Source organism: Trichomycterus rosablanca, chromosome 14 (genome assembly GCF_030014385.1).
Source record: "Trichomycterus rosablanca isolate fTriRos1 chromosome 14, fTriRos1.hap1, whole genome shotgun sequence".
Lineage (NCBI taxonomy): Eukaryota > Metazoa > Chordata > Actinopteri > Siluriformes > Trichomycteridae > Trichomycterus > Trichomycterus rosablanca.
In genome coordinates, this window is record NC_086001.1 from 25,688,534 (window position 1) to 25,701,224 (window position 12,691).

The following is a 12,691-nucleotide window of genomic DNA, read 5'->3' on the forward strand; positions in this document are numbered from 1 at the left end:
GGTTGGGGGGGTGGGGGGGGGGCAACTTGTGATGTCTGATCTAATGTTGTGAAATGTTTTTGCGCCCCCTTTCTGTAAAAAGATATCTGCCAATTTAGGGTCTTTGGTTAAAGTATATTCAAAAAGCTTGATGAAAAGACCAGCTGATATGTCGTCATTTTGACTCGACTCCTGAGTTGACTCCTGGGTACCACGAAAAGGCAATTCATTTACAGCCAAAAACCGAACCACATCCGCTATGCTTCGAACATAGTAGCGGTTTTTCTCTGTCTGGGTTGGACCCAATAGACCAGTGATAGTGTCACCGCTTGACTCTCTCTGTTTCTTTTCTGCCCACAAAGCCATAGCTCGTACATGACTCTGACTGGATGCGTGCTTCTGAAAGCCTTTATCATTGTCAAGTGCCGCTTTCCAGTTTGTATAACCATGCTTTGTGAATGCTAAATCTCTATCATTTTTAGCCTCAAATATACGACACGGAAAGCAAAAGCATGCATCAGTTCTTACAGAATACTCAAGCCATGGCCTGGATCGATACCAGCTCGGATTAAAAGCCCGTGCTGTGTGGCCAAAAGTTTGCTTCGGAAAAGCATTTAATACTGGCTGTGATGGCGAGGAATCGTTTAAACCATGAGCCGCGACGGCTTGCGCGGGGGAAAGAGCACAGTCAGCTAACGCTGGTGGTGTTTGACATGGTGTGGAGGAGCCCTCGGGTGCGACACTCACACGGTCAGTTGATTTTTTTTAGATCAAAAAACGATGCATTATAAGTGTTTCTACAATGTATATTTATTAAATGAAAAATGCACACAGAAAGACATCAATAAACTTAAGCCTGTGTTAGGAGAACCAAGTTAGCCTAACCGCTAACGGCTAATAAAATAATTTAAGCAACACCTATGTAAGAGGTAAGTAACATTAAAGCAACGAAAAACCACAGTTAAGCAAATATTACCATGTGGAAGTCAGTTTAAACTCAGAAGAGTGTTTACCAGTATACCTGCCTCTCGCTCACACTAACAGAACATATACTGCCGAACTGAACTGTTTGGGGCAGTCTGCCGATTTTTATATGACTCAAAGAGCCAATCAGGAATAAGCAAGGAAATATCTTCACACTGTAAAACACAATGCATTTTTGTGATTGGTTCAGAGATAATTTTAAAAATAGCCGTTGCTTGCATTGTGCTTGGGGGGGCAAAGACACAATTTGGGGGGGCAATGCCCCCCTCAGCCCCCCCTCAGCCCCCCCCCCTTCCTAGCGCCGGCCCTGCATGGAACCTCAGTACTGATCTGAATTAAGGAGTCAAATATTCTGCCAAATGAGTGTGCCTTCTTAACTTTTGGGCCATGCCCAACTAGAGCTGCCACTGACAACTATTTTTTTCTATCGATTAATCTATAGACTAATCTCATTTAAGCTTCTTTTATTTTAACAACAAACTGTACGGCATAATAATATAACACAGAACTAAATGTAAACAGGGTTTATGTTCATATGATCACATATTAAACACAGTGCAGCACATGTTTATGGTGTTCAGTACACAAAGCAAGGTGCTTAAACTTATAGCAGAAATAAAATAGTTAGATGTAGCCACGTCTCATTAAGTCCAGCGTACAGTAACGACAGAATGAGCCCAGATTCTAACCTACACATTCACTCCAAAATTACTTCACATACTTCACAGTGGTAAGTGTTTCACATGAGAAGCTTTTTGTGCTTTAATCACCGGAACCACAAAAATTACAAGCCCAACTGAGCAAAGTGTGTGGCGGTCTAACTGAACTCACTAATAAATATGATATTCCAAGATCTCCGTGATTAAGAAGCATAATGAAGCGACATCAAGCTAGTTCTGCTGTGGTACTATCAAAGCTTTACAGTGTACAAACCACCTTTTGTTTTGTCCCAGTTTTAAGTATTTACATACTTTTGATGATTTGGGTCTTGGAAAACTTTTCTTTTAAAGCTGTTTACAATCGGCCTCTGACTGCTGCAGACGGCATTTTTTTAAACTGTGCTTAACGCCGGCAACCAGTGACTGGACCAAATACAACTTAGATTATGTACACATGTACACAGCAAGTAGTGCTGAGGGAAATCATATGAACGCTTATATGAATGGAAACGTTGTAGAAATTAAAAAGGATCATTTATAAACATAGTTTTAAAAACGATGCATCGACTTAAAATATTGACGTCGATGCATTTTTAGCACCAACGTCATCAACTAGGTCGACCAATTGCGACAGCCCTATGCCCAACAAATCATTTCGTTTTAATAGATTAATTATAAATCAAGTTGGACCTTAATACTGTATGATTAAAATGATTTTAACACTGTAAATGTTAGTCAGCATGTTCAGAATGTAGCCTAACATGCTCTTAGCTATTCTGTACCCAGTTGCATATTTGTAGGACGTAACCCCGAAATTAAGAAAATGTTTTGCTAAATTTTACCTGGTGTTTCACTGAATATAACTGACTGGATCTATAACCAAGACCATTTACATTTCGAAAGAACTGTTTAAAGTTTTTCTGTTCACTGTTTTGGTACCCCTAGATAACAACATATTCTAAAACATTTCATTTTAGGATTATGATGTAAAAAAGAGAACTACACGGAGGCCTGAATCTCAGAAACTTGATGTAAGCGCTAGTTCAGATTTGTGTTAAAATATATTGTAAACAGCTCACAACTTGCTTTTCTACATTTACGGCATTTAGCAGACGCTTTTATCCAAAGCCATTTACAGTCTAAGCAATTGAGAGTTAAGGGCCTTGTTTAAGGGCCCAACAGTTGCAACCTGACAGTGGTGGGGTTTGAACCAGCGACCTCCTGCTTACTAGTTCAGTACTTTAACCACTAGGCTACAACTACCCTGCTTCTCTACAATTGCCTGCTTCTCTACAGTTTTGGTGCTGAATCTGCTGAATCTATTTATCCATTCATCTACCTTTGTGTCCACCCGCCCATCTATGTATGCTTAAAGTCCTGAAGTTTTCAATTTCTGTTGGGTGTGCTACTATGGAAGAAATGCAAAATTGTGTATTGTTCACACTTAAATATTTATTGCACTCTTGCAGACATTTATTCATTGTTGGATCATTTTTTCAGGAGTCTACTAGCGAATCTAATTCTGATGATCCACATGGTATATGCAGATCCAACCTAAGCCAGTCTGAACTACTCAGCAAAATAGAGATACTGCAGCATAAGATAAAAAAATTAAAGAAAGAGAACGTTTGCGGCAGTATATTAGTGCAGGTGAAGGTAAGTCATGTTTTTCAGCAATAAATATTTTCTGCAACATAAAAATTAATGATATCAAAGATGGTTTATCTCTTGTTATATACTGACCACTCAAACAACAGGTAGTTTTTAAAAACAAAACACAAAAAAAAATCTTTTTTTTTTTAAAGATTTTTCTGCAGTCGTTGCTGATATTAAGAAAACCGTTATGGAGTTCAAGACCAGAGTGCAGCCCAGAGAGTCAGTTAAGACTGTAAGAAAGGAAGCAGCATTAGGAAGGACAATCTCAGATCATGCCTTCCTCAAAACACTAACACCACTACACACACCACAGCAGCAGACAGAAGAGACGGAATTGGCAACAGAAGAAGACTGTGCTGATGTTGCCAGTGAACATGTGGTAAGTTTTGTGTTTAAGCATGAATATTTTGATTCTCAAGCACCTAAATGCAGTTTTAGGGAGGAAACCTGTGTCAAAATAAATTTGTAAAAGCACTGATTATGTTGTTGAGAATATATGAGATATATGAGACAATTTGTCATTCTGAATACTGTGCTCGGTTTCAGACTCTTAAAACATCAGCTAAAGAGCTCAGACTCAGAAAAGATGTCTGGAACGTTTTGAAGGGCTGCTCAAGTGTCTCAAAATTTGTTGGAGACCTAACTGAGGCAGTGTTTGGACGGGACTACTGCGGTACTCACTCCTTGAGTGGGAAACGCTCCTCCCAAACAAAAGACCCAACCCGACCGGTCAAACCAGCTGCAGATAGGCTCACAATCAGAGCCATAACGGGTAAGTTCACTGTGCCTCACACTAGAATATTTAAGCGAATATATAAGCAATATGGCACGGGGGAGAGTGGGGTTAGTAAAAGATGTACACATGCCCATGATTTGGCTGTAAACACAAGGCCAGAGGCAGGTAATCACAGCCATGGGTATATTCTTTACCAACCCCACTCTCACTCAAGCCATATTGCTCTTATACAGTAGTATATGAGGGCCCAGGCCCAGTGCTCTTATACACTGTATAATAATTTGTAAGGCCAGTCTTATGCCTAAAACCTTAACACGGATATTTATGTTCATTTAAATACATTTTTATAGATTTTTCTATTCTTACATTTTTATATATGTATATATCTTTGCATTTATATATTGATTTGCCCACCAAAGTACATATTGTTAGTCTATGTTAGTCTACATTGCTGATCAAACAAATGTATTTTTTATGTTTCCAGAGGTGGCTGAGCAACTTTTCCCTGGGAAAAAGGTCCAGAAGGTGTTCTTCTCCACCAAATTTAACAATGTGGACAAGCTTGATAGAAAAGAGGTTTAATTTATCTCATAAATCATAAATAAATGCATATTAAATTAATTATGATTATACATTATTATTATGTATCTATAGAATTCAAATAAAAAAATAACAATTATAGAATTATATTATACTGTATAATAAAATTAGATTATTATATGATAACACTGTAAATACACTGATCAGCCATAAGACTAAAACCACCTTTTTGTTTCTACACTCACTGTCCATTTTATCAGCTCCACTTACCATATAGAAGCACTTTGTAGTTCTACAATTCTACAACTGTAGTCCATCTGTTTTTTCTACATACTTTTTTAACCAGCTTTCACCCTGTTCTTCAATGGTCAGGACCCCCACAGGACCACCACAGAGCTGGTATTATTTAGGTGGTGGATCATTCTCAGCACTGTTGGAGTTTTTAAATATCGTGTCCACTCACTGTCCACTCTGTTAGACACTCCTACCTAGTTGCTCCACCTTGTAGATGTAAAGTCAGAGACGATCGCTCATCTATTGCTGCTGTTTGAGTTGGTCATCTTCTAGACCTTCATCAGTGGTCACAGGATGCTGCTCACGGGCCACTGTTGGCTGGATATTTTTGGTTGGTGGACTATACACAGTCCAGCAGTGACAGTGAGGTGTTTAAAAACTCCAGCAGCGCTGCTTTATCTGATCCACTCATACCAGCACAACACACACTAACACATCACCACCATGTCACTGTCACTGCAGTGCTGAGAATGATCCACCACCAAAATAATAGCTGCTCTGTAGTGGTCCTGTGGGGGTCCTGACCATTGCAGAACAGGGAGAAAGCAGCCTTAAAAAGTATGTAGATAAACAGATCGACTACAGTCAGTAATTGTAGTGCTTCTATATGGTAAGTGAAGCTGATAAAATGGGCAGCGAGTGTAGAAACAAGGAGGTGGTTTTAATGTTATGGCTGATCAGTGTAGATTCATAAGTGTAATATAATTATTTTACTATATAACTAATATTATATATTATTCTTATTATTATTGCCTATTATTATTACCATTATTGTACATGTACAATGCAAAGTTGTTAAATATTTTATTAATTTACCATTTCCAAGTTATCCTTAACTGTTGTTTTTATGCCTGTTTGAAACTGCACCATTGCTCATTAAATGGCAAAAAGCCAAAGATACAATTCTGAGTGGTAAGATACACTATTGTTTAATTGATTTACAAGGCTGTACATTTTTCTCTCTTCATAATAATTCTAGTGTGCTTATTTTATATGAAGTTTTAAGTTTATTTTATACAGGTCATTTGGGGTTTGTTTTAGGCATTGCATCCAAAGGCAACAGTACTAGTATGTCCACAATTAAAGGGACTAAAAGTTACAGTAAAACCATGAACATTAAGTTCAAAGCTGATGTTAAACTTTTAAAACTGTTTACCAAGTTTACATTGGAACTGTTAAACCTCCCAGTAAAATAATCATTCGGGTTTACAGTTTTACTATGAAATTTTTTATAGTAAAACTGTGAAATAATTCATGGTTCTACTGTGAAAGTTCACAGTGGAACTGTCAACTGGATTACTATGAAATTTCACAGTAAAACCATAAAGTGGCCAAATTACCATCAATTCATAGTAAAACTGTAAACTAATTCAGTTTTACTGTGAACTTTTTTTATAGTAAAACTGAAATAATTCATGGTTTTACTGTGAAAGTTCACAGTAGAACCATGAAGTGGCCAAATTACCATCAAAAATTCATAGTAGAACTGTAAAATATTTCACAGTTTTACTATGAAATTTCACAGTACATTTTTTCCTGGGCAGTCGCGCTATTTCTACTTAATAAAAAGTTACGAGGCTGAAGTTAGTTACTTATTCGCGGCTTCTGATTCGTTTGGTTACTTATTCGCAGCTTCTCATTTAGCGACTGAAGTTGGTTCCTTATTCATAAAGGGAGCGTTCGCCATGGATATTTGCTGCACACTTTATATTTTACCGACATAAATCAACTAAATGAAGATGTGAACATAATTTTTTTGGCTGATTCTCATCGTGATATTGTCAATGTAAAAATGTGATTTAAATATAATTAAAATATTTACTTTGTAAAATATTTTTTCAATTCATTCTTTCAGGCTGCATTTCCACTGTAAGGAAAACCTATTTTTATTCAGAAGCATACTGGTGGCATAATTCATGTCGGGCCAGACAAATAACAAATCCATTATACAGAACTGGTCCCTCTCTGTAAGAAAAAGTTGATTTTAGCCTGGCCCAAGTTCATTCTATACCTAAAATCTAACTGCCAACATGGCACACTCAGCAATGGTGCACATGAAAATTCATTCAAAGGGGCAATTTCAGAAGCATACTGGTGGCATAATTCAAGTCGGGCCAGACAAATAACAAATTCATCATATAGAACTGGTCCCTCTCTGTAAGAAAAAGTTGATTTTAGACTGGCCCAGGATCATTTTCTAACTAAAATCGAACTGGCAACATGGCACACTCAGCAATGGTGCACATGAAAATGTATTCAAAGAGAAAACAAATTAGACAACCAAGTTAACCAAAAAGAAGAATTCTCTCCCTGTAAGCAATTTTTAAGTTTTATTACTATTATCAGTTTGTGTCACTATTAGCAGCAATTAAATGTGGGGGTTAGCAATAGCAAACATTAGACTACCTAAGTTAGCTAAGTGATCTATCAATGATTAATGACTCCCATACAAGGCAAAACAAAAGCAACTTATCACTGCATGCTTTGTGGCTCCATCTACTTCATTTGCACACGTTCCATAGATAATGAGCTAGTACTTCACACAAGAAGGTGTGAATGGTTGGCTGATGATTGACCAATGCAGAGTTTTGAACTGGTCTTGGGTCTTTGTCCTCAGCTCTATTTAAGGACTAAACTCTAGACCTGTAGCTGAGTCACTTGGTAAGAAGGATCTTCTGCACGTTCTTCATTAGAAACGACCTGCTGGAGACACCAGCTTTGTTAAAGTGACTGCCAGGATTCTAACAGGAAGGTAAAGGGTTTTCTTGTTTGTTTCTTTTACATTTATGTTGCATTTGTTGTTCTTTTTATTTTATTATGATATTTAATATTATTAGGTTAATATATTCAGACTGTTTAAAATAGCTTTATGCTCATAATTGTGGTGATTTATGAAGCCTTTTTTACTCCCAGCACACCAAAGATTTACACTTGTGAGCTAATTATTAGTCCTGTCATGAACTGGATTAGATTTGCTTGGTGCAGGACTGATGTTGAGAAAGTCAGATCTCTTATATCTTTATTTATATCAAGTTATTTATAGTTATTTCATTATCAATATCTGCAGTATTTATAAGTATTTTATCCTGTCATTCTTTGAATTCAGATTCTCACTTAGACGTGAAGTGAATTTAATGTTTTTATTACTAGGTGAAGAGTTTAATATTATTGTGGTATTAATGTAGTAAAAGTGATTCTAATTAATCGACTTGTTTCTTTGTTTCTGTTGCTTTCCAAGGAAACAGTTTCTACAGTCTTATCAAAGCATAAACATGAAGAACTTTCATCATTGCTCAGAGTGTGGGAAGAGTTTTACTAAGCAGAGTCATCTCCAACAACACCAGCACATTCACACAGGAGAGAAGCCATATCACTGCTCAGAGTGTGGGAAGAGTTTTGCTCAAAAGGGTACCCTTCAAAAACACCAGCGCATTCATACAGGAGGGAAGCCATATCACTGCTCAGAGTGTGGAAGCAGTTTTTCTCGTCAGAGTACGCTCCAAAGACACCAGCACATTCACACAGGAGAGAAGCCATTTCAGTGCTCGGACTGTGAAAAGAGTTTTACTCAAAGCAGTAACCTTAAATTACACCAGCGTATTCACACAGGAGAGAAACCGTATTACTGCTCAGAGTGTGGGAGGGGTTTTTCTTACATTAATGCTCTTAAAGTACACCAGCGTATTCACACTGGAGAAAAGCCACATCACTGCTCAGAGTGTGGAAAGAGTTTCATTCAAAGTTGTGACCTTAAAGTACACCAGCGTGTTCACACTGGAGAGAAGCCCTATCACTGCTCAGAGTGTGGAAAGGGTTTTATTCAAAGAAGTGACCTTAAAGTACACCAGCGTGTTCACACAGGAGAGAAGCCCTATCACTGCTTAGAGTGTGGAAAGAGTTTTGCTCAACAGAATAACCTTCAAAAACACCAGCGTATTCACACAGGAGAGAAACCATATTACTGCTCAGAGTGTGGAAGGAGTTTTGCTGAACATGGTACACTTCAAAAACACCAGCGTATTCACACAGGAGAGAAACCATATAACTGCACTGAGTGTGGAAAGAGTTTTGCTGAACATGGTACCCTTCAAAAACACCAGCGTATTCACACAGGGGAGAAACCATATTACTGCTCAGAGTGTGGAAAGAGTTTTGCTGAACATGGTACCCTTCAAAAACACCAGCGTATTCACACAGGGGAGAAACCATATTACTGCTCAGAGTGTGGAAAGAGTTTTGCTGAACATGGTACCCTTCAAAAACACCAGCGTATTCACACAGGGGAGAAACCATATTACTGCTCAGAGTGTGGAAAGAGTTTTGCTGAACATAGTACCCTTCAAAACCACCAGCATATTCACACAGGAGAGAAACCGTATAACTGCACTGAGTGTGGAAAAAGTTTTACTCAAAGTAGTGCCCTTAAAGTACACCAGCGCATTCACACAGGAGACAAACCGTATCACTGCTTAGAGTGTGGAAAGAGTTTTACTCAAAGTAGTGCCCTTACAGTACACCAGCGTATTCACACAGGAGAGAAGCTGTATCACTGCTCAGAGTGTGGAAAGATTTTTGCTCATGAAAATAATCTCAAACGGCATCAGCGTATTCACATAGAAAAACTACATCACAGCGCATTCACACAGGAGAGAAGTCATATCACCGTTCACTGTCTGAAAAGAACTTTAGTGAAAGGAAGATCCTTTAGTACACCACACCAGCACATTCACATAAGAGAATGACCCATATTGCTGCTTATAGTGCGGATAAAGTTTTACTGGAAGCAGCATTTTTAATAGTTTTTGTGACTGGAGTCGTCTAGAAAAACATTCAGAGGATAAAATAAAATGATACTCCACTACTGCATGTACAGAAAAAGCTATGTGTACTTTCTTTTTCTACTAATATCCACTAGAACTGTTCTACTTCAATTATCAAATGTACATGATGGTGTGAATATTATCATTAATCATCAAATGTAATGTGGTGTAATGTACCAACCTCAGATCTGAATCTGTTTTTATTAATTATTCAAGTTTAATCTACTTTAATAAACACAGAACAGCTTTTACTTTCAAGTGGAATAATTTTACCCTGGTCTTTATGGTGTTTGCAAGAATTCTTCATATTATGAATGCTAAGTTTTCATAAATAAAAAAAAAAATTATAATGTGATATTAAAAAAATGCAGGAATTTTTACCACATTATTAATAATATAAATAATGCATGTATCTTACTCTAAATAAGGGGCTCATCTGTGAAAAAGGGTGGTGCCTACAAGTACGGTGGCCCGCTGAGTCAAAACACGATAACATTTACAAAACAAACAAAAGCTGACAACACAACAACATTAAGGAAAAACACGAATACAAAAAGAACAACACAACAACATTAAGGAAAAACACGAATACAAAAAGGACAACACAACAACATTAAGGAAAAACACAAATACAAAAAGGACAACACAACGAAATTAAGGAAACACGAATACAAAATGACAACACAACGAAATTAAGGAAACACGAATACAAAATGACAACACAACGAAATTAAGGAAACACGAATACAAAATGACAACACAACGAAATTAAGGAAACACAAATACAAAATGACAACACAACGAAATTAAGGAAACACGAGTACAAAATGACAACACAACGAAATTAAGGAAACACGAATACAAAATGACAACACAACGAAATTAAGGAAACACAAATACAAAATGACAACACAAGGAAATTAAGGAAACACGAGTACAAAATGACAACACAACGAAATTAAGGAAACACGAATACAAAATGACAACACAACGAAATTAAGGAAACACAAATACAAAATGACAACACAAGGAAATTAAGGAAAATGCTCCCGGTCACTAGAGGGCACCTCTATCATTTTTTATCTGTATGAACATTGCAGCAAAGAAAGCAAGAAGCAGAGCAGCGTAGTGCAGAGAATCTGGATTCGGTTTAACTTTAATGTTCAGTGATATAATTCTAAATAAAATTGAGCTTTTTAGTGTCGGTGGTTTGATTGTATAGCACCTTTTTGTTTTTTAAACATCAGGCAGCAATTAGCTTGCCAAATGTTTTAATATAATTGCAAAATCAACTAACTTGAGCTTTAACCAGACTGTGCCACGCTTTTACAGTTTAACATGTTTTAATGTCATAAACCTTTTAACAGTATATTTACAATGTATTAGTTAGTAATCATTAAGCATTTTAAGCGTATGTATTCATGCCCATTAGTTTAATATTCAACATTCTTTTGACATTCGGCATTCTGGTTTAAATAAGTGCTTGAAAAAACACATAAGACTTATTTTATGAATTCTTACACATGAAAATAGGTAACATACTTAAAAAGCTATTTTATTTTAATTTTAAGATTACGTCTATTTACTTAAAAAAAAACTAATGGAAAAACTGAGTCGTGTTCATAACATTTTGTGCATTTTTTTCAGAAAAAGTGTCATATAATTTGATGTATTAATGTCAAACACATTTTTATATACACATCGGTTTCTTTCACCTATTACAAACCTTGTACAAAGCATTACAAAAATGTATTTCTTTTATAAAAAAATAAATAAATACATCTAAATCTTGTATTATTTAACTAGATTAATGTCAAACCATTTTTAGACAAATGGACACACCTGTAAAATATAATTATACAATTATTGATCTTAACTAGAAATTAAAATAAATGATTTAATAATGTAAAGAAGTTTGTAGGTGAGGGGTATGTACTGTATGTGTATATATAAAATAGTTTACATTAATAAATGTTGGATCTGCGCACCGGCTGGATCTGCGCGCCAACTGGACTATCTTTTATTTATTTGTATCTTTTTCCTGTATTGGGTAAGCAAATCTGCTGCGCTAATTGCGTGTCTGTTAGTTCAATTATTTTAACTAGTCTGTGTGGCCTGTGACATGATGGCGCCGGTGTGTGTGGCTGGCCGTCTGTTACTCTCGCTTTGGTTAGCGTTGTTAATGTTGCTAAGCTTTGGCATCTCACATATTAAGTCTCTACTGGTGTATGATCGCCAATCTCTCCTGGATCTTAGACATAATGTCAGCTATCTAAATGTGTTTAATTATGATAGACAAAACACTCTGCCCCCGCTCCTATCGGATATTCCGACTCACCTGTACCGGGCCTCGGCTCTAATCCCCCGGCGGAAGCGCCATCGCCGCCGCGGTAAACGTGCCGGTCGGTTAGTGAAGCTGAAAGTCTATCTGGCAAATTCTCCGTCCATTTCCCGGACAGGACATGAATTACCCCCTCCATTTAGTGTGTCCCGGCGCTTTCTGGAGCCCATCGACATCTCCCTGGTACCTGTCACCGACTTGGATGAAGGTTTCGGGCCCCGCCGCCCCTGCTCTCCTCGGCTCCGCCAGCGTGGGGTGAATCCAGGTAATTTTGAGGACGTTGCTCCGGGCTTCCAGATTCGCTAAACCACAGGCCCCAGTTCCCGCCAGGATCGGTTTGGTGAATGCCAGATCACTGGCAAATAAAACTTTTATCCTAAAGGATTTCTTCTGTTTCCGAAGCCTGGATTTTCTCTGTGTGACTGAGACTTGGATTGGTGCCGGTGAGTACAGCGCTCTTGTTGAACTTTTGCCGGCTGGCTGTAATTATTTTAATTCACCGCGGATGTCAGGCCGGGGAGGAGGAACGGCGGCTGTGTTTAAAAATGACTTTAAATGTAAACAGCACGCTGCATCATCTTCTTTCTCCAGTTTTGAAGTCACCTTATTTGAGGTGGGTCGCGCTGACCTGGTGCTGTGCGCTGTCATCTACCGACCCCCTAAATACAATAAGGACTTTGTG

At 37.6% G+C, this 12,691-nt stretch overlaps 1 pseudogene; it reads left to right on the plus strand.

Annotated features, from left to right (window-relative positions):
• The window catches only part of LOC134326770 (zinc finger protein 850-like), a 267,899-nt pseudogene that overhangs the window by 149,639 nt on the left and 105,569 nt on the right, over nt 1–12,691 (plus strand).